Source organism: Equus caballus, chromosome 7, assembly GCF_041296265.1.
Source record: "Equus caballus isolate H_3958 breed thoroughbred chromosome 7, TB-T2T, whole genome shotgun sequence".
Lineage (NCBI taxonomy): Eukaryota > Metazoa > Chordata > Mammalia > Perissodactyla > Equidae > Equus > Equus caballus.
In genome coordinates, this window is record NC_091690.1 from 8865017 (window position 1) to 8885392 (window position 20376).

The window sequence follows — 20376 nt, forward strand, 5'->3', positions numbered from 1 at the left end:
TATTTATATATTCTCATCCATGCTAACGACTGTATGTATGTATACTAATATACATATGTACATACAATATACATTCAATATAGTGTACCAACGCCTATACATATATTGTTGCACAGGGTAACTAATGGATACACACACATATACACATATACAACATATGCAGTTATTTATACTGTGGTTTGGGATTTTAAATTCATGATACTCAGAGTTTGTGTCTAATAATGCTGATATTATGGTATGTATACAAATCCTTTGTTATTTATACTTAAGATTCCTTATAGATAAAAAGGCAATATATCTTATTGAATGAGGACTAATAAATGATATGACCATCATTTTAATTAATGTTCTTCCTCCTAATGAGTACACCAGAGACTATATTGATGCTTTGGATTCTCTTCATCATTTTCAAAGAAATTATAAACCTCTTTGGCAATTTTAATTTTGTCTCTAATTGGAAATTAGATCATATCGCAAAAAATTCTTCATAAATTATACTGAGATGTACAAAGAAGTGTAGATTCCTTCCATAATTCATAAACTCACAAATGAATATGTAAATAAATTTGAAAAGCTGAGAAATAATATTGTTGCATTCACTTGATATGCCAAATAAAAAGGGTTAAATATTTGAGAAAAAAAACACTTTATTCAAATTTTATTATTACTATATTTCTTCTTATTCAGTGTTCTAATTCTTGACATGTAATGAAAATTCCTCTATAAGTTAACTAAATAGGAGGATGAGTCAAAGATTATTTTACTCAAAACAAAGGTGAAAATTTGGAATGAAGTTAGGATATATTGTAATAGACAGAAATAATAGAAGTAATAGAATAGTATAAGTTGGCAAGTTTTGTTTTTAAATTTTTTGTCTTGAAATTAAAGAAGTTTTCATGAAACAGGGAAATAGAAACAAATATTTTTTTAATTTTAAAGTTAACACAGATGTTCTGTTAGATTGTGGATATAAGAAACATCGAAACTTTTCTCCTCCAGCTACAGAGATTTGCTAGATAAAATGGGAAAATAAATAATTAATTAATTATGTGCCTGTGCTGAAAAATGTCCCCATGGACCAGAAATAGAAACACAAGAAGCACAGGCTGAAGCTCTACAGAGTTGCTTCATACAGTGAGAGACTAGAAGTGCCTTTTGAACATGCGACCTAGAGAGCTAGGAAGACAGCACATGAATAGGTGTTAGAAGACTTCACCTGCCTGCCTGAATTTGTAGCTGAAGAGGAAAACCTGCCTGTGACTGAGGGCAGAAGCATGGCCATGCAGAAGATTGGGGCATGGGCTGGTCTGCATGTGATTAAAGGATGACATAACTCTCCGTTGGTTGAGAAATCCAAATCAGTTCACTAATGTAAATCTGGTTTAATAACATATCTCCCAGGGAAAGTATGCATGAGAAAAATATCTTTGAATTAGGAGCTCACAAAAAAACACCCTACAAGACACATGAGAGCACTAACAAGTTAATCAAAAGAACCATCAATCATAGTAAGAAATAGGAGGGGGCAGGCCTGGTGGAGGAGCGGTTAAGTTCACACATTCCACTCTGGTGGCCCTGGGTTCACCAGTTTGGATCCCAGGAGTAGACCTACACACTGCCTGTCAAGCCCTGCTGTGGCAGGTGTCCCACATACAAAATGCAGGTCATGATGGACACAGATGTTAGCTCAGGGCTAATCTTCCTCAAAAAAAAGAGAAGAAGAAGAAGAAGAAGAAGAGATAGGAGCAATATAACAATTTGAAGACATTTTAGATAATCATATTTAAATTTTAAGAGAAATAAAGAAGGAACCAGCATCAGTGATTCAAAAACAGAAACTTATGACATCAAACCTATTGGTTATAAAAACTGAAAACAATCTAAACAACCACCAATAGTACAATGGATCATCAATTGTGATATACTCAGAATGTTTTTACTACAGAATCCTATACAATGATGAGATATTATCCAATGCGTGAAATGAAGAAAAGGGAGCTCCTGGGCTCCTGATAATATTGTGTTTCTTGATTTAGGTGCAGATTATACGAGTTTTTATTTTGGGCAAATTCAATCTTCACAATTACAATATGTGCAGATTTCTAGAATTATATTATACTTAGTTTTTAAAAATATGTTAAACATGTAGTTAATGTTTAGAATAATAATAACATATCGGAAATACAAAATATGGTCACTGAAATTTTAAAGATAATAAGTGGTCTAGTTGACAGACCTGAGACAGCTAAATAGGGAATTAATAGATTAGTTGTAGACACTTAGAAAACCCTTAAGATATGCCAGGCAATGTTCTAAGCATATTATATATTAACTCTATTTAATCATCACAGCAAACCTCTATCACCCCCATTTTGCAAATAGAGAAGTTAAAGGACACAATGTGTCCAAAAACATTCAGTAATTTGTAATTGAGAGGCAGAGTCTAAATTCTCTCCAAGATATTCTGGTACCAAAGTCCATGCTCTTAACCACAAATCTATATTTATTGCTTTACATTTAGAAGACTGTAACTGGGAAATTCACCAAGAACACAGCAAGACGCATTATGCATCTTTTAATTCAACTAATATGTACTGACTATCTGAGAGTGCTAACCACTGTTCTAGGCACTTGGGATGAATAGGTGATGGAAAAAAAAGCCAGACAATTGTTTCTGTCCCTGTGGAGCTTATATACGGCAATTCAAAAAAATATGAAAGATATAAAAAGACAGAAAATGAATCATCTCCGTTGGGTGAGAATCAAAACTCAGAGGGTCCAACAACAGTCTAATAGCACTTTCAGAACAAGAGAATAGGGAAAACGGTTTGAAGGGGGAGCAAAATTCAAAACTATATGGGCTGAGAATTTGCTAGGACTGAAGAAAATCTTAAATTGATAATTGTTAATAAAAAATTACTAACAATTTGTTAATGATGAAAGTCAGTGAAAGTTTTAGGTCTTCGTTATCATTTTAGGCTTTTCTCCCTAACATTCTTGTAAATATTTGATAGATTTACTTCTATGTGATTTTTAGTTTTGGGACCAATTGTGAGTGGTATTATTTTCCAAATGATGCCTAATTGTTTATTCATAATAAATGGGAATTATTGAATGTTACATATTATTCTTGTGCCAAGCTATTCTATTAAACTCTTTTATCAGTTCTAATATACTACTAATTAGTCCATAGATTCTCTTGTACTTTTTATATAGGCTATCGAAATTCTTAAAGAACCATTTTGTTTGTTTCTTTTTCACATCTTTTTTTGCCTATTGCATTAGTATGTAAGAGATAAGTTTATCATGCTTTTTGGTTACTAAGTTTCTTTGAATACTTCTATTTTGTTTGGAGAATATTTTACCTTATTATTCTCTCTCACCAAGGTAGAGACAAATAATTCATTTTCCCAGCATAACTTGTAGCTAGAACTTGGGGACACAAATTATCCTCTTTAAATCTGATATGACTTTCTTAGATATTTAAATATATTGAATGATAATTTACATAAAATAACATGCATCAATTTAAATATAGAGGTCAATGAGTTTAGACATATGTTTAAAACCATGTAGCCACCACCCCAGTTAAAATAATTTTCATCGTCCCAAAAGACTCCTTTGTAATAAATTCACCAAACTTCCACTTCAGGCATACAATTATATGATTAATATTCAATACAGATTTATTTTGCCTATACTAGAACTTCACACACATGGAATTACACAGTATGTACTTATTGATGTCTGTTCTGGTTTCTTTCGCTCATATATTTTAGAGATTAACTATGTTGTTGCATGTATTAGTACATTTCATTGCTGAACAAAGTTTGCTTTATAGACATATTGTGATCTGTACATCAATGCACTGTTTTTGGACATTTAGGTTCTTTCTAGTGTTTGGTGTTATTAGTGAAGGCCTGTGAAGACTTTGTTGAAAATGGGAAGATTCTTTCTTTCTATGGCCGAATGACATTCCATTATTCATTATAACATTATTAAATTCATACATTATATATGCACACACACACACACACATACACACACCTTCCTAATCCATTCCAATGGAAACTTAGGTTGTTTGCATGTCTTGGCTAGTGAAAATAACACTGCAATGGACATGGGGGTGCAGATATCTCCTTGAGATAGTGATTTCATTTCCTTTGAATATACCCATAAGTGGAATTGCTGGATCATATGGTAGTCCTATTTTAAATTTTTTGAGGAACACCCAAAACATTTTCTATTGTGACTGTACCAATTCATATTCCCACCACCAGTGCAGAAAGGTTTCCTTTTTTCCACATCCTCACCAGCACTTGTTTTATCTTTTTGATATTAGCCATTCTAGCAGGTAGGAGGAAATATATCATTTTGGTTTTGATTTGCATTTCCCTGATGATTTGTGATGTTGAATATTTCTTCATGTATCTGTTAACCATTTGTATAAATTCTTTGGAAAAATGTCTATTGAGGTTTTCTGCCAAGTTTTTAATAGATTACCTTTTTTTTGTGGCTGTTGAGTTGTATAAGTTCCTTATGTATTTCAGTTATTAATCCCTCACCAGATAGATGACTTCCAAAGTTTCTTGCATTATGTAGGTTGCCTTTTCATTTGTTGATCATTTCTTTTCCTGTGTAGAGCTTTTTAGTTTGGTTTAATCCCACTTGTTTATTTTGCTTTTGTTGCTCGTGCTTTTGATTTCATATCCAGAAAATCATTGCCAATATCAATGTCATGGAGCATTTTCCCCATGTATTCTTCTACGAGTTTAACCATTTCAGCTCCTTCTTTTAAGACGTTAATCCACTTTAAGTTAATTTTTGTGAGTGGTATAAGATGGAGGGGTCCAGTTTCATTCTTTTGCATGTGATTATCCAATTTTCCCAGCATCGTTTATTGAAGAGACTGTATTTTCCCCAAGAATATTCTTGATTCACTCATCAAATATTAGTTGGGTACTTACACGTGGTTTATTTCTGGGCTCTTGATTCTGTTCCATTGGTCTATGAATCTCTTTTTATGCCAGTGCCATATTGTTTTGATTACTATAGCTTTGTAATATAACCTGAAGCCAGAAGGCATGATGCCTCCAGCTTGGTTCTTCTGTCTCAGGATTGCTTTGGTTATTTGGGGTCTTTTACGGTTCCATACAGATTTTAGGATTGTTTTTTCTATTTCTGTGGAAAATGCCATTGGAACTTGATAGGGATTGCATTGAATCTGTAGATGGCTTTGGGTAGTGCGGACATTTTAACAATATCAACTCTTCTGGTCTGTGGAAAAAGACTATTTTTTCTATTTATTTGTGTCCTCAACTTCTTTCATTAAATATATTATAGTTTTCAGTGTACACATCTTTAACTTCCTTGGTTGACTTTATTTCTAAATATTTTATTGTTTTTAATCCTACTGTACAAGGGAATTTTTTTCTTTCTTTTTCAGAAAGTTCACTATTAGTATATAGAAATGCAACTGATTTCTGTGTGTTAATTTTGTATCTTACAACTTTATTGAACTAGTTCAAGTTATTTTCTAATAGAATTATTTTCCAACTTCTTCTTTGGTTAAAGGATTATTTATAAGTGTGTTTTAAATTACCTCATTTGGTGATTTTCTACTTATCTTTCAAGTATCTAATTCCAATTTAACTTTGAGAGTTTAAAGGATGTAGCCTTAAAATTTTAGTCATTTGAAATGTATAAAGACACGTTTTGTGATCCCTTCTATGGTTTTAGAGAATATTCTATTTCTTGTCCTGATTTCTACTTTGGATAATATCAATACATGCACTGTAGACTTATTCTGATTAGTGATTGTGTGTTTGTGTACGTACTTAAAGGTTAGTGTTTTTGTGGCATTTTCTCCCATTATTTTATGGCTAATCTTATACTTAATTAGAGAATATGTTTTATAGGTAGTACGTAGGTGAATCTTCATTAAGTCTAAAATAGCCTTCTTTTTAATTAATGTGTTTAGTTTACTGACATTTGTTGTGTATTATTGATATGGTTGGGTTTAAATTAAAATTTTTCTAATTTTTTTCATCTAGGTTTTTTTTTTAATCTTCCGTTCCTGCCTTCCTTTGGTTTGAGTACTTTTTAGTATTCCATCTTATCTCCTCTTCAACTTACTAGTTGAACCTCATTATTTTTTATATTTTAATAATTTCCTAAGAAGTACAGTATGTAGCTATAATTTAACAGTGTAGTTTTAAATAATTTTTATATAACTTCACATATAATAAAAAAACACAGTTGAATTTATTTTTACTTCACAAATTAATTGTGCTCTTATACCTTTTACTTCTTGTTTTAATTTTATGAGTTGTTATTAGCTTTGCATTAAAAAGTCAAATAAGTTTTGCAAATAAATAAATATGAATATAACCTTTATATTATTCACATATTTACAATTTCCATCACTCTTTAATCCTTTGTGTAGATGTAAGTTTTAATCTGGTATCATTTTTCTCTTATTTGATGAAGTTCTTATGAAATTTCATTAATGCACATTGTCTGCCAATAAATTCTTTTGCCTTTAAGTATCCTTATTTCATCCTTATTTAGTTGTCAAAGTTTGTGTTTTAACAGCAAAAGCAGTGCTTACAGGGAAATTTAGAGCATTACACACATATATTAGAGTAAAAGAAAGATTTAAAAGTCACTAATCAAACATTCTACCTTGAGGAACTAGAGAAAGCAGAGTAATTTAAGCTGAAAACAAGCAGAAGAAAATTAAATAATAAAAATTAGAGCAGAAATCAATGAAATTAAGAACAGGAAAACAATAACAAAACACCAACAAAACAAAAAGCTGCTTATTTACAAAGATCAATTAAATTGATATAATTATAGCTAACTAAATAAGAAAAAGTGACCATAATTTATGGCTTTCAGAAATGAAAGAAAGGTCATGACTACTGATCCTACAGATATTAAAATGACAATAAAGGAATATAGCGAAAAATTCTATGACCACAAACTTAAAAACTTAAATGAAATGGACAAATTCTTTGAAAAACACTAAAAGAAAAAACTCATACAAGAGCAGGAGGTCATCTTTATAGGCCTATATATATTAAAATCATGGAATTAATAATTAATAACCTATCAAAAAATATATCACTAGGACAGATGGTCTAACAGTTAATTTCCAATTTTTAAGGAAATTTTTCTAATTTTTAAGGAGGAAATTATCCCAGTACTGCAACATCTCTCTCAGAAAATAAAAGCACAAGGAACATTTCCTAACCCATTCTGAGGCCAGAATTCCCTTAATACTAAAAAAACCTTAGGGCCTTATAAGAAGGGAAAACTGCAGAACAATATCCAATCATGAACATAGATGCAAAAACAAAAAAATTAGCAAATCATATATAAAAATGTATAAAAAGAATTACACACCATAACCAAGTGATATGTATTCCAAGTACGCAAGTCTGATTCAATAGTGAAAAAGAAATGTTATCCAACACATCAACAAGAAAACAAAAAAAAAATGATACGGTCAAATCAGTCGATACAGCAAAATGATTTGACATAATCCAATACTCGTTCATAAGAAAAACTCTCAGCCACAAGGAATAGAGGGAAACTTACACAACTTCATAAAGAACATCTACAAAAATCATATAGGTAACATCATACTCAATGATGACATTTGAATACTTTCTCCCTAAGTTTAGGAACAAGGCAAGGATATCCTCTCTCAACACTCCTAATCAACACTGTATTGGAATTCCTAGCTAGTGAAATAAGACAATAAAAGGAAATAAAATTATACAGACAGGGAAGAAGAAATAAAATTGCCCTTGTTCACAAAGGACATGATTGTCTAGGTAGAAAATTCCAAAGAATTAAAAAAAAAAAAAAACTCCTGAAACTGATGTGACTATAGCAAAGTCACAGGTACATGGTTAATACACAAAATTTAATTGCTTTCCTACACAACAGCAATGAACAATTGGAGTTTGAAATGTAAAAATGCAATACTATTTACAACAGTACCCCCAAAATTAAAAACTCCAGCTATAAATCAAACAAAATATGTACAGGATCAATATGCAGAAAATTACAAAACTTTAATTAAAGAAATCAAAAGATAACTAAATAGATTTTCCATGTTCAGAGATTGGATAATTCAGTATTTTTAAGATGTTAGTTTTTCCCAACTAGGTCTATAGGTTCAATGAAATTCCAATCAAAATTCCAGCCAGCTCCTTTGTGAATATTGACAAATAGGTGCTAAAGTTTATACAGAAAAGGAAGACCTAGAATAGCCAATGAAATGTTGAAGAAGAACCAAGTTGGAGGACTCACATGACCCGCTTCAATACTTAACATAAAGCTACAGTAATCAGGACGGCATGTTATTGGAAAAAAATAGACGCATCAGCAAAATAGAATAATAAGCCCAAAAATAGCACCATGCACTTATAATTAACTGATCTTTTACAAAGGAGCAAATTCAATGGAGAAAGGGTGGTCATTTCAACAAACGGTGCAGGAAGACTGGATAACCATATTTTAAAAAGTTAATCTAGGCACAGACCTTATAACTTTCACAAAAATTAACTCAAAATGGGTCATGAACCTGAACGTAAAGTGCAAAACTATAAAACTCCTACAAGATAACATGGGAGAAAATCTAGATGACCTTTGGTTTGGAGATGACTTTTTAGATACAACATCAAAAATGTGATTCATAAAAGAAATAACTGATAAGTTAGACCTCATTAAAATTAAAACCTGCTCAGTCAACAGAATGAGAAGACAAGCCACAGACTGGGAGAAAATATTTTCAAAAGGCATATCTGATACAGGACTGCTATCCAAAATGTGCAAATAACTTAAAATACAACAATAAGAAAACAAACTGCCCCGTTAAAAAATGGGCAAAACATATGAACAGACACCTCTTTAAAGAAAATACACAAATGACACATAATGACATATGAAACAATGCTCAAATTCATTGGATCCCAGCCAATTACAAATTAAAACATCAAGTAGATATCACTGCATACTTATTAAAATGGAAAAAACCCAAATACCTGGCAATACCGATTGCCAGTAAGGATGCAGAGCAATGGGAACCTTCTTTCATTGCTCATGGGAATGTAAATGTTATAGTCACCTTGGAATACAGTTTGGCATTTTTTACAGTCTAAACATAATTCTACCATATGATCCTGCAAGTGTGCTCTTGGCATTTACCTAATTTGAAAAAAAGAAGAAATATTCCTAGTAACTTTATTCATAATTGCCAAAACTTGGGAGCAACCAAGATGTGCGTCAATAGATGAATGGATTAACAAACTGTGATGCATCCATATAATGAAACAGTATTAGTAAAAGAAAGCAGCTATCAAAACATGAAAAGAAATAGACGACACTTTAGTATATATCACTAAGTGAAAGCAGCCAGTCTGAAAAGTTCCGTACTATATGATTCAAATTATGTGACATTCTAGAAAATGCAAGCTTATAAAGACACTAAAAAAATCAGTTGTTGCTAAGGATTCCAAGGGAGAGGAGGAGGGTTGAATAGACGAAGTAAAGGAGATTTCTCAGGCAGTGAAACTACTTTTAGTAATGGCGGATACGTGACACTGTGCATGTAACAAAACCCATAGACCATTACAACGCAACGTCAACCTGGATGTATAATTTTCAAAACAGCATTTATCTAGTTGGGGGAACCCAGGATGGAATATCAACTGTAACAAAGAATCTAACTATATTGCAAATGTATAAAACAATGCTACTGAAGAAACTGTGGGGAAAGGTATTGCCCTAAGTAACTTTGCCAATGAGTGGAGTCAGTAAAAATAAACGCAGGTGAAATAAGTATAAAAACTGTACTCTGATAAAGCTTCCTTCCCTTCACTGAGGGCACAGGTTAACAATTCTGATACTGCCATATATTTAAACAAGAATTGATCAATTAAGTAAATGGCAGATGATGCGAGCCTGGCTTCTCATTCTTGGAATGGGAGTTTACAGATAAACCAGGAAGAAAGCCATAATAATCCATGTGATAATGGATCACATTTGAATATATCAATAAGAACTTGTGGTTATCTTAACATGGATACAGATTGTTACATATAGAAATATTTGTATATGTATGTATATATACCGGTTAGGACACACACTTATTTCCTTGCTGTAACAACCAAGGAGGCCTAGAAGCAATGACAGCTTAGCAGCAGCGAGCACACCTAGAACCTACACCTTGGATTCTAATACTGTTCTCCAATAAAAGGAACAAGGATTCCTTGGGAAAAATTACCTGATTTTGAGACTAGGGCAGAAAATATATAAGATGAGTCTGGGGTATCTTGCAGCCAGAAAGTAACAAAATGCTTGAAAAATTAATGGGCACTTTGATGGAGATATGTCAACAGGATACAGGAGCCAACTGAAAGAGCTCTCAATGGCCAAAGCTGAAACAATTGGAGCAACAAATATTTATGGCACTTATTGTAGTGATGGTTTCACAGGCATTATCTCCAAACTCATCAAGCTGTATATATTAAACATGTACAGGTTTATGTATGTCAATCATAGCTTAACAAAATGTTTTTTTAAAAAATAATAAAGTAGTATTAGATTATAATTTCAAGTATAAAATAAATACCCATGAGTCTATACTACTATAAATGACTTCAATTAATAAATAAAGGGAAGAAGAGACAAAGTTCCCATGCAGAAGAATTCTAAATAATTTATGTAGATACTCCCACACTCAAGGAGGTGGAGCAGAACACTCCACTCTTTAAATCTGCACTGTGCATGTGACTTTTCTACAAAGAGTGCCACATGGAAAGGAGGACAAATGACATTAAAGTAGAGAATACTGACAAATACTCTCTCTGCCAGGTGATTAATATTAACATCCACAGCAAAAGGTCATGTGATAATACATACCCTTGATATGATGTGATAAAATTGGCACTATACATGTGGTCTTTCTCCACAAAACTCATGATACCATTTTAACCAAGAGGAAACATCAGACAAATCCCAACTGAGGGAAATTCTACAAATTATCTGACCAGTAGGCCTGAGAACTATCAAGGATATAAAAAACAAGGAAAGTCTAAGAAACTGTCATAGCCAAGAGAAACCAAAGAAAACATGACAGCAAAACATACTATGGAATAATAGATGGAATCTTGGAACAGAAAAAGGAAAATAGGTTAAAAAACTGAGAAAATATGAATAACGCATACATTTTAGTTAATAATAGTGAATCAATATTTGTTCATTGGTTCATTCAATTTTGACAAATATGCCATATTAACATTAGAGGTTAGTAGTATGGAAAAGTAAGTGCAGGGTAGACAAGAATTCTCTGTATTATCTCCACAAGTTTTCTGTACATCTTAAATCATTCTAAACAATAAATTTTATTAAAAAATATAACTTTGTTTAAATAATATTTGTGCATGTAAATAATGTAAATGCATGTAACATTGGTCATCTCCAGATGTCAAAATTATTGAGTTTTGTATTTTTGGCATTGAGTATTTTTTAATATTCAAAAAATTTACTATACCTACTGAAAGGTAGATACTCAAACCAGAGAAAAAAGACTAAAATTGTAGATGTGAGTGTTTTTGTAGATACATATAAAATTTATATACACAATTACTTATTTATATACATTACATATAATTGTCTATGTGTGCATATTTGTCTATATACAAACATATTAACCTTAATTTTATAAATACAATGGCATATTATTATTTTATTAATAATGTCCAGTCAAGAGTAATTACTTATAATTTTAGAGAAAAAAATTAAAACATTCCTAAACAATAAATTCTATTAATATTGAAATTTAAAATGAATTTCAATATTTAAACATACTAATATTAAACTAATTAATACTAAGAAGTATATTTGAACGAATAAGTTTGTTTTTATCCAATCCACTCTCCTAATGACAAGTTTTGTGATAACAATGACTGAAAATTTGAACATATATTTTATTTTATAATTACTTATAAAAACTATTTCCATTGTAATTATCTCCAAATTTTAACTGATTAAATGTAGAATTATTTTAATGAGAAGGAACTGGAAACAATTGGAGACATTCTAATCTTATCAAAATATTTGTTTTTATAATTTTATCACTATAATTAAAATAATTAAAAATGAAAACAAATATTCCTTATTTGGCTTCATATAAGCTTCTGAAATTCTACTCGGCTATACGTAAAATATTTCTTGAATGCTCTTTTTTTCTATATTAAATAATGATAACCTAACCAAAGGCATTTGTAATTTTTCAAAAGAGAGTTCTATAGTAAAAGAAAAAGATAACTGTTCTATACCTCAAAAGATAATCATACAGATAATTCATTGTAATTTAAATCATTGCTACATTAGAAATAAGAATTTGTTTCTTTCAATTGTAGGTTCCATATTTCTTTTTATAGAGTATGTGCCCCCATTTTATTAAATAACTTCTAAATGAGGAAGAAGGGAACCTTGCAATTCTAAGTAGTCAATGTAAGAGATCACATTAAAATATTAAAGGATGTTTAACACATTATTTACTAAAGGTTTCTCAGTAACTAAGATATTTATGGTGCTTAATGGCTTTCAAAGTTAATATGAATATTTCACTGTGGTAAAATGTTCTAAAGTTTGATAAGAAAAAGAATGAATAGCAAGGATATTGTTCTAGATTTCTTGGAATCTTCATTTTGCTATGGATGAAGCAAACTTTTGTGTTGATTTCTCTGTTGAGATGGATAAATCAGCCCTTTAATACTAGAATTCACTTGAATCATTACCAAAAGTAATGTCAAATTTTTAAACAATTAATAAAAAAATTAAACACCCATTATGTTGCTTTAATTCACTCTTTTCTGCTTAGTGTATATATTCATTTCCTTGCAAAAAAATGGAGGGAGGGATCTAGCTCTCAAGATAAAAAAAACTTGTCAAGTTTAGCTTCAAGATGGCAATGCATAGGAGGATCTGGAACCTTCCTCCTCTCATGGACTCACCAAATCTGCAGCTACATAGGCAACAGCTTCCTCTGGAAAAAACACCAAAAACTGGCTAAGCGAGCTGGCCCTGTGGCCAAGTGGTTAAGTTCGCGCGCTCCGCTGCAGGCGGCCCAGTGTTTCATTGGTTCGAATCCTGGGCACGGACATGGCGCTGCTCATCAAACCACGCTGAGGCAGCGTCCCACATGCCACCACTAGAATGACCCACAACAAAGAATATACAATTATGTACTGGGTAGCTTTGGGGAGAAAAAGGAAAAAAATAAAATCTTAAAAAAAAAAATTTACAAAAAAACAAAACAAACGAACAAACAAAAACTGGCTGAGCGATTCCTATACATCAGGCAAATGAGACAAGGTCCACATTGAAGCCAGTATAAAGAGACTGGGACACAATCTCACCATAAAACCCATCCTCAGCACAGTGACCCACATTCAGGAGGGAACTCAAAATCCAGAGCTTCACCCTGAGGAACAAAGAGTGTAAACCCTGCATTGACCACTCCTACTTTTAAGACCTGCACCTGAGAGATGAATTCCTAAAACATTTAGCTTTGAAAACTAACGAGACTCGCATCCATGAGACCCATAAGGCTACATAGCAAACTGAGAGAGAGCACTCAAAGAACTCGTGCACAGTCTTACCCACCCCGGGGCTCAGCACAGAGGGAGCTGATAGAAAGCAGCCCAGATTTTATCTGAAAGAGCCTCATTTGCTACTCTTAAAACATCAGCCTGAGAGCTAGGCATCTAATTTAAAACACACCTAGGGGCTTGCTGGCTGGCAGGCACCATCTTAGCACTCTCCCTCTGCCTTGTTCCAGCCAATGGGTGCTATCTTTTTTTTTATTTCCCCTGATGGGTGAGATCTATACACTCTCTCTGCCACACTCCTGAGCGTCAATATTTCCTGGAAGGGAGCATTTACACATGTCTAGTGTCCCAATTTTCACGTCTGGTGTTTCAGTTTTTGCAGTTGCCACCCAAGGAATGCCCCTTGATTGCCTGACTCTGGTGGCCAGGAAGGTTTGCATACCTGGTTCTCCTGGGACTGCAACAATTGGGGAGACAATTCTTGGCCTGGGCACTGCTCAGACAGCACACTGAAACACAACTCCAGTCTTTCTATGAAAGAGGACTATTTGCTTGTTTTGGAGCTTCAGCCTGAGGGGTAGGCTCCAGGTTTGGCAGACATTTAGAGGCCTGTGAAGGTGACCTCAGGAAATCTAGGCCAGTGGCTGACATCATGGGGCTCTCCCTTAGCTCCACTACAGCTGACCAGTATCTCCTAGAAAGGAGCATATACACTCATCTGGAGTTCTGATTTTTGTGACTGCTATCCACAGGACACCTCCAAATTGCCTGGCTGTGGTGCCCAGTTGGGCTTTCCCTTGTGGTCTCACAAGACTGTATATACTTGTATACTTTAAAAGCTGCTACCTGGGGCCAGCCCAGTGGCACTGTGGTTAAGTTAGCAAGTTCCACTTTGGCAGCCCGGGCTTCACTAGTTTGGATCCTGGGTGCAGACCTATGCACCGGTTGGCAAGCCATGCTGTGGCAGGTGTCTCACATATAAAGTAGAGGAAGATGGGCATGGATGTTAGCTCAGGGCCAGTCTTCCTCAGCAAAAAGAGGAGGATTGGCAGTAGTTAGCTCAGGGTTAAACTTCCTCAAAAAAAATAAATAAATAAATAAAGCATTGTGCCATCTGGGAATAAAATTAGTTTATTTTTCCTTTCCAATATATATGCCTTCTACTTATTTTCCTCTGATAATACCAGTTGGAACATGCAGTGTAGTATTGAATAGAATTTGTGAAAGTAGACATCATTTTCTTCAACCTAAACTCAGGGGAAAAGTTTTTAATATTTCACCATTAACTCTTATTTAGCTATTCTTTGTTTCCATAGATACTCTTCATCAGATTCAGAGAGTTTTCTTTTCTCACAATATATATTATACTTGGTCTAAAGCTGATATCAAAATATTTCAAGAAACACAATGAAAGATAATTACAATTACAAGAGAAAATTCTGTCTTATTTAAACTGTACCAGTTGATAACATATTACTTGCCATTTCCTATTTTTTAAAAAGCATTAAAACATGACTCAGGGAAATTTTAATACACAGTATTCATGTCTTTCGTGAAACCAGATCCATACTTAGTCCTGCCTTAAGACCTCAGGAACAAGATCCATTGTATTGGGCCTTGAAATTTAATGGTCCCAATTATTTTCCTTCTTCAGGGATGCCACCTTCCCTGAGGGGTAAAGTGTCCACAGAGCCAAGGGGATGTTCTCATAGAATCTTATCAGCAGGTAAAATTAGTGTTATCTAGGTATGTCAAAGCCTACATATAAAGTCTCTATTCTGATTGATATCTGTGAGGATCTATTCATTTTATCCCAAATCCTACATTGTTTTATTCTGATCTTGATACTGGCTGTGAACATAGGTTCTTTACACACTACGCAAGAGGGGCCAAATAAAGACTGGAACACTAGGCTTATGGCAAGGAAAGGGTTTTTATTTCGGGTGACATCAGCCAGGAGACAAGAGCGAGCCCTCAAAATTCATCTTGTCTCCCAGAAGGATCGGAGGACAGGGTTCTTAAAGCTTGCAAGGAATATGGCTGTTTGCAGGGAGGAGGAGCTGTGGCCTTGCTAACTCACATTTTCCCACCAGCCTGCATTTGGCCTTGTGAGGCTGTTGCAGAGAGGAGGATAGTGAGATAAGGGAATCTGCAGGAAGATGTTCTTGGTTGTCTGCCTCCCTGGTGGATAGTGGATTCTGGTGCCAGGAAGCCAGGGAGTAAGCAGGGAAAGGGGATATGTGCTTTGATTTTAACCCCATATATGGTGGGTTTAATGTAGGGGAACTGATATCAGGGCCAGTATCAATCTTATTCTCCAGCCCTCAAAATCTTGCCTTCTAAAGGTTATTCTCCCACTGTTTGGCTTTTCTCTAACTCTGATAATACTTGACCAAGTAGCTGGCTGATATTTGTATAAATTTCATATAATTTTTCACAGCATTTAGGCTAATGTCAGATATTAAATTTCTCTTCTGATATCATTGTTTCTCTTTTGGAGAGCCATGGTCTACTTGTAAAGAAGTCAGGACATTATACCCGTGGGTTCCTTACTGATCTATGGACATTGCTATATTGTGTCATTTTTAATTGTATGCAATACAATATTTAGGTATGGTGGGTTACCATGGCATTGTTTGTCATTAAATTTTTATTCTCAGTATTTTCCTATTACTCTATGGTGTTCTTTTAACTGTTCTTCCTTTTTAGCTTTCAATCAGTTCCCCTGGGTGGGTTGCCTTCTGCGTATTGTAACTGTCTCCACAGTCTAGTTTTATCTCGAACTTTATTTGTTCCTTCAGGAAATACATTTGGGAGTTTGACTTCGAATCTACTTAAATGTGTAAGTCACCACCTAAATCAAGTTTCTCTAAACAAATGTATCTAATTATCCATTCTTTTAGGTTACTTATACATAATGTGGGTATGGCAGTATTAAAAGAGAATGGTTGAGAATGTCCTAGATTTGAAGAAAAGAATGAGTCCTGACGATGAAAGAACACACCAAGTAATGAACTAGAATAGTCAGCACAATTCCATACACAGTGTTGTGAAACTGAAGAATATAACTGTGTTTACAACAGCAATCATTAAAGAATATATTACAACCAAAGTAATAATAGTGCTTCTAACACCAGACCTCTCTCCACACTCAATAGTGTCCAAACAACTGTTCAGTAATATCTTCAACATCTTGAGGATAAACGACTATCAAACTAGAATTATAGGTCTTGCTAATAAATCACTTGAGAGTGAGGATAATAATTTTATTACTACATTGAGTGATTACATTGTGGTGACAAACACAAATTTAAACAAAACCAAAAAAGGACTTTGATTTTCTTTTTACTTCTACTTCCAATTTTTTCATGCTTTACTTTACATGGTATATAAGAAAATCTCATATATAAAGGAAGCAGCTTTGGGATTTTTTTTCCTTTTCCTTAAAGGGAGAGGGTTATCTGCTTACAGCATGCATTGGAGCAATGTGAGTAATACAGAGCCTTCCGAAACCTTATTTACGATATGTTCAGTAACTTGAAAAACAAAGGATGAGGATTGTAGTCCTTATTTACAATTCAATAAAATCTTCCAGAAACATAAGAAGGCTGTGGTGTATTAATAAAAAAAACATATTTGATATTTTTTTTATTGATATGAGTATGTCGTGAGAGTAAAGGAGTGGAGAAATCCGATAAATTGGAGCTTAGAATAGTGTACAGAGCACATGCTTATTCTCTACACCTCAGTGGATGGGTGAAGAAATATCAATATAATTTGAAATATAAAATTGTATATTTATGATAGGAGCTAGGCCAAATATGCTGAAATGGAAAAATCCTTCTCTTCTAGAACTAGTAAACTACCACCAAGATTGGGTACCAGCCTTCCCACTCTATCTTCTACTGTGCATTGATCTTGTCCTTGAGAAATAAGCTTTAGAAAATGAAAACCCAATGTATTTCCATTTGATTTATGGATAGCTTTGTATAGCAGATGTGGCTTGTTTTGCTGACACAGTTACCTATCTACCATATATTAACTAAGCTTTCTTCTGAAACCCTGTGTCAAAAGAGGTTCCAAAGAATCTGTCAGATATTAGCATCTGAAGTCTCTAATAAAATGGCCAAGCACAGAGATAAGGAATCAATTCCCCAAGAACTTTACAATTTAAGCCCTAAGGTATTCAATAAAGCACAATTATATAGATACTCACTAGTCAATTTACCTAATCTATAATGTGTTCTATGAAACGATTCAGCATCTTTGGGCTTGACTCTGTCTCATAGACTTAATAATAATAATAATAACAATAATAATAATGTATTATTATTTACTTTTACCTCCATTATAGTGATTTCATAGTACATTTTTAATCTGTATTAGGTACTTCTTATTTTGTTAGAGATTTGAAAGAAGATATTTGGCTAAGTGTAGAGTCAAAAATATCTTGTTAATAGTAAGAGTATTTGAAGGGGCTCAAATTAACAGCCTTCTTTTTCCACATTGGGTAAAAGTGAATGAAACCACAAGAAAAAAAAAAAAACATGGTACTCCAATATAAAAGTATATCATAAATATTTTATGCCAACTTTGATTCTAAATTATCTGGAATTTTATTTGACCCTGCCAATGTTTTCTAGGTAAGCACTGTTGTGTTTTATACTGGCATTAAGACAAAATGCATTTTCCCCTGAGTTTCTGTCTGCCACTCTTTCATACTTAATTGAAAGTGATCTAATGTCAGATTCTTGAATGTTCATTGTCAGCAAAGCAAATAATGCAATGCACCATGGGGAACAACATGAACCTGTGGGCAAAGGTGAGTGTTTCTATAACATCAGCCAATGTTTGCAGGAAAATATTTATTGCCACCTGCCAGGGGTGTATAATTAGTTGCGACTGCAAACATGTGCAGGTATAATCATTTCTCTTTGCCAAAAGTCTAATACTATTTTCACATTTTATCTAGAGAAAATGTGGGGGATGATCAATCAGTTCAATTGAATGAGAAAACAATTTGGAATGCAAACGTAGTTATTGTGAAGAAGCCTAGCTTTTTAAAATATTTTAGCAAAAAAATCACTTTAACAGTATGACATAAGAAATTCTAATATAACTAGCTTCTCATACTTGAGGACCAGAGAAGACTGACAAATTAAACATAAGCAAAGATTTTTCTTCACTTAATGCCGTAGCTATTTATGTGTTTCTTAAGCACTTATGCTCCAGAAGAAGAATGAATCTTAAAAAAAAAAAAAAAAAAAAAGACTGACCCTAGTAATAAAGTGAATCTCTGCGAGTTTTCTTTTTTGTGTGTGTATGTCTCTAATATTTAGTATAAAAATAGCATTATAACTTGGGACGTTATCCCACTGTACCACTATCTTTCTGTGGTTTTTTTTTTTTCAAACCTTATATAAGCACTCTCAGAGGAGGCAATTTTTAGCTATTTTGGAGTGTCAACATTTCAAAATCATAGAGCTTTGCTGTTCTTGGCTGGATATTATCCTCTAAATAATAGAATTCCAGCGAGCTGGAACAATCTCCTGCAGTGGATGTTTTAGCAAACAGACTTTTCCTTGAAGCACAATTGAAATTGCATCCAGCTGTCAAGGATATTCACAGAGATTACATCTAAAGGTGTGTGCTGTCTCAGAGCCTGTACTGTCTATGCCCAGGTAAAAGGTCAACAGACATCATTCTTAATTGGGCCTCCTTTCTATGGTTGGAAAAGTAGAAATTTGGCAATAAGTTTGTCAGATATGAGTTTAGGGGCATTGTAATTGAATTTTCCCTGGATTGAGTGAAATGAACTTAAATATCAATGTGCCAGTAGGTTTCCTCTGGATATTGAATTTCTTGAGATTAAAGATGTTTAACCACAGAACAGGTGACCATTAAAGACATGTTATAGCTGAGCTGAAAGCATTTGACCTGGAACTAGATCAACTTCAAACACGTTTTCAACACTAACAAACATTTTATCTGTATTTGAAATATTACTCAACTGTCCCATAAAGCTGAAACTTAGGGAAAAATCACTGCATACACGAGAACTTTTCTCTATGTGATTATCTCAAATATCATTGCCTTATTTATTTTTTCAACAAATATTTATTGAGCTCCTGCTATGTGTCAGGCATTGTTTAAGGCACAGGATTATATCTGTGAATAAGTCACAGGTTGTTCCTAACTTAGTAAACTAGAATCGAATAAAGAATATTGACTTTAAAGACACAATTTCATGATTACTGATTACACTTGTGATAATTCAAATACGAAAAGTAAGGTCTATGAGTTTGTTATAAGAGGACCTAATTTTGTTTCTTGACACCTTGGACTAGGGTGGGGGACTCAGATGTAGATATGAAAGGAAAATGAGGTATCAATGATGACCCTCCCACGTATATTCCATGTGGCTCATTATCATCATTAGAATAAGCAAAATAGTATCATGAAAGAAAAACAGCTTTGAAATGAGACAGTTATATGTTTGAATGTTACCTCTTCTCCTTACTAGCTTTGTTACACTGGGAGACAGCCATCCTCTCTCATTCTTATTCAGGTTAAAACAGACTGTATGCAGGAATGCTATGAGGGTTAGAGATAATTTGAGAAGGCTCTTTGACAGTCAAAAAGTGTTCAGTAAGAGGTTTATATCATTAATAGTGCTATTATTAATATCATTTAATGTCAAGATGTCGCTTTACATTAGAGCAGTCCAGGAAACAAAGTTGGAGAT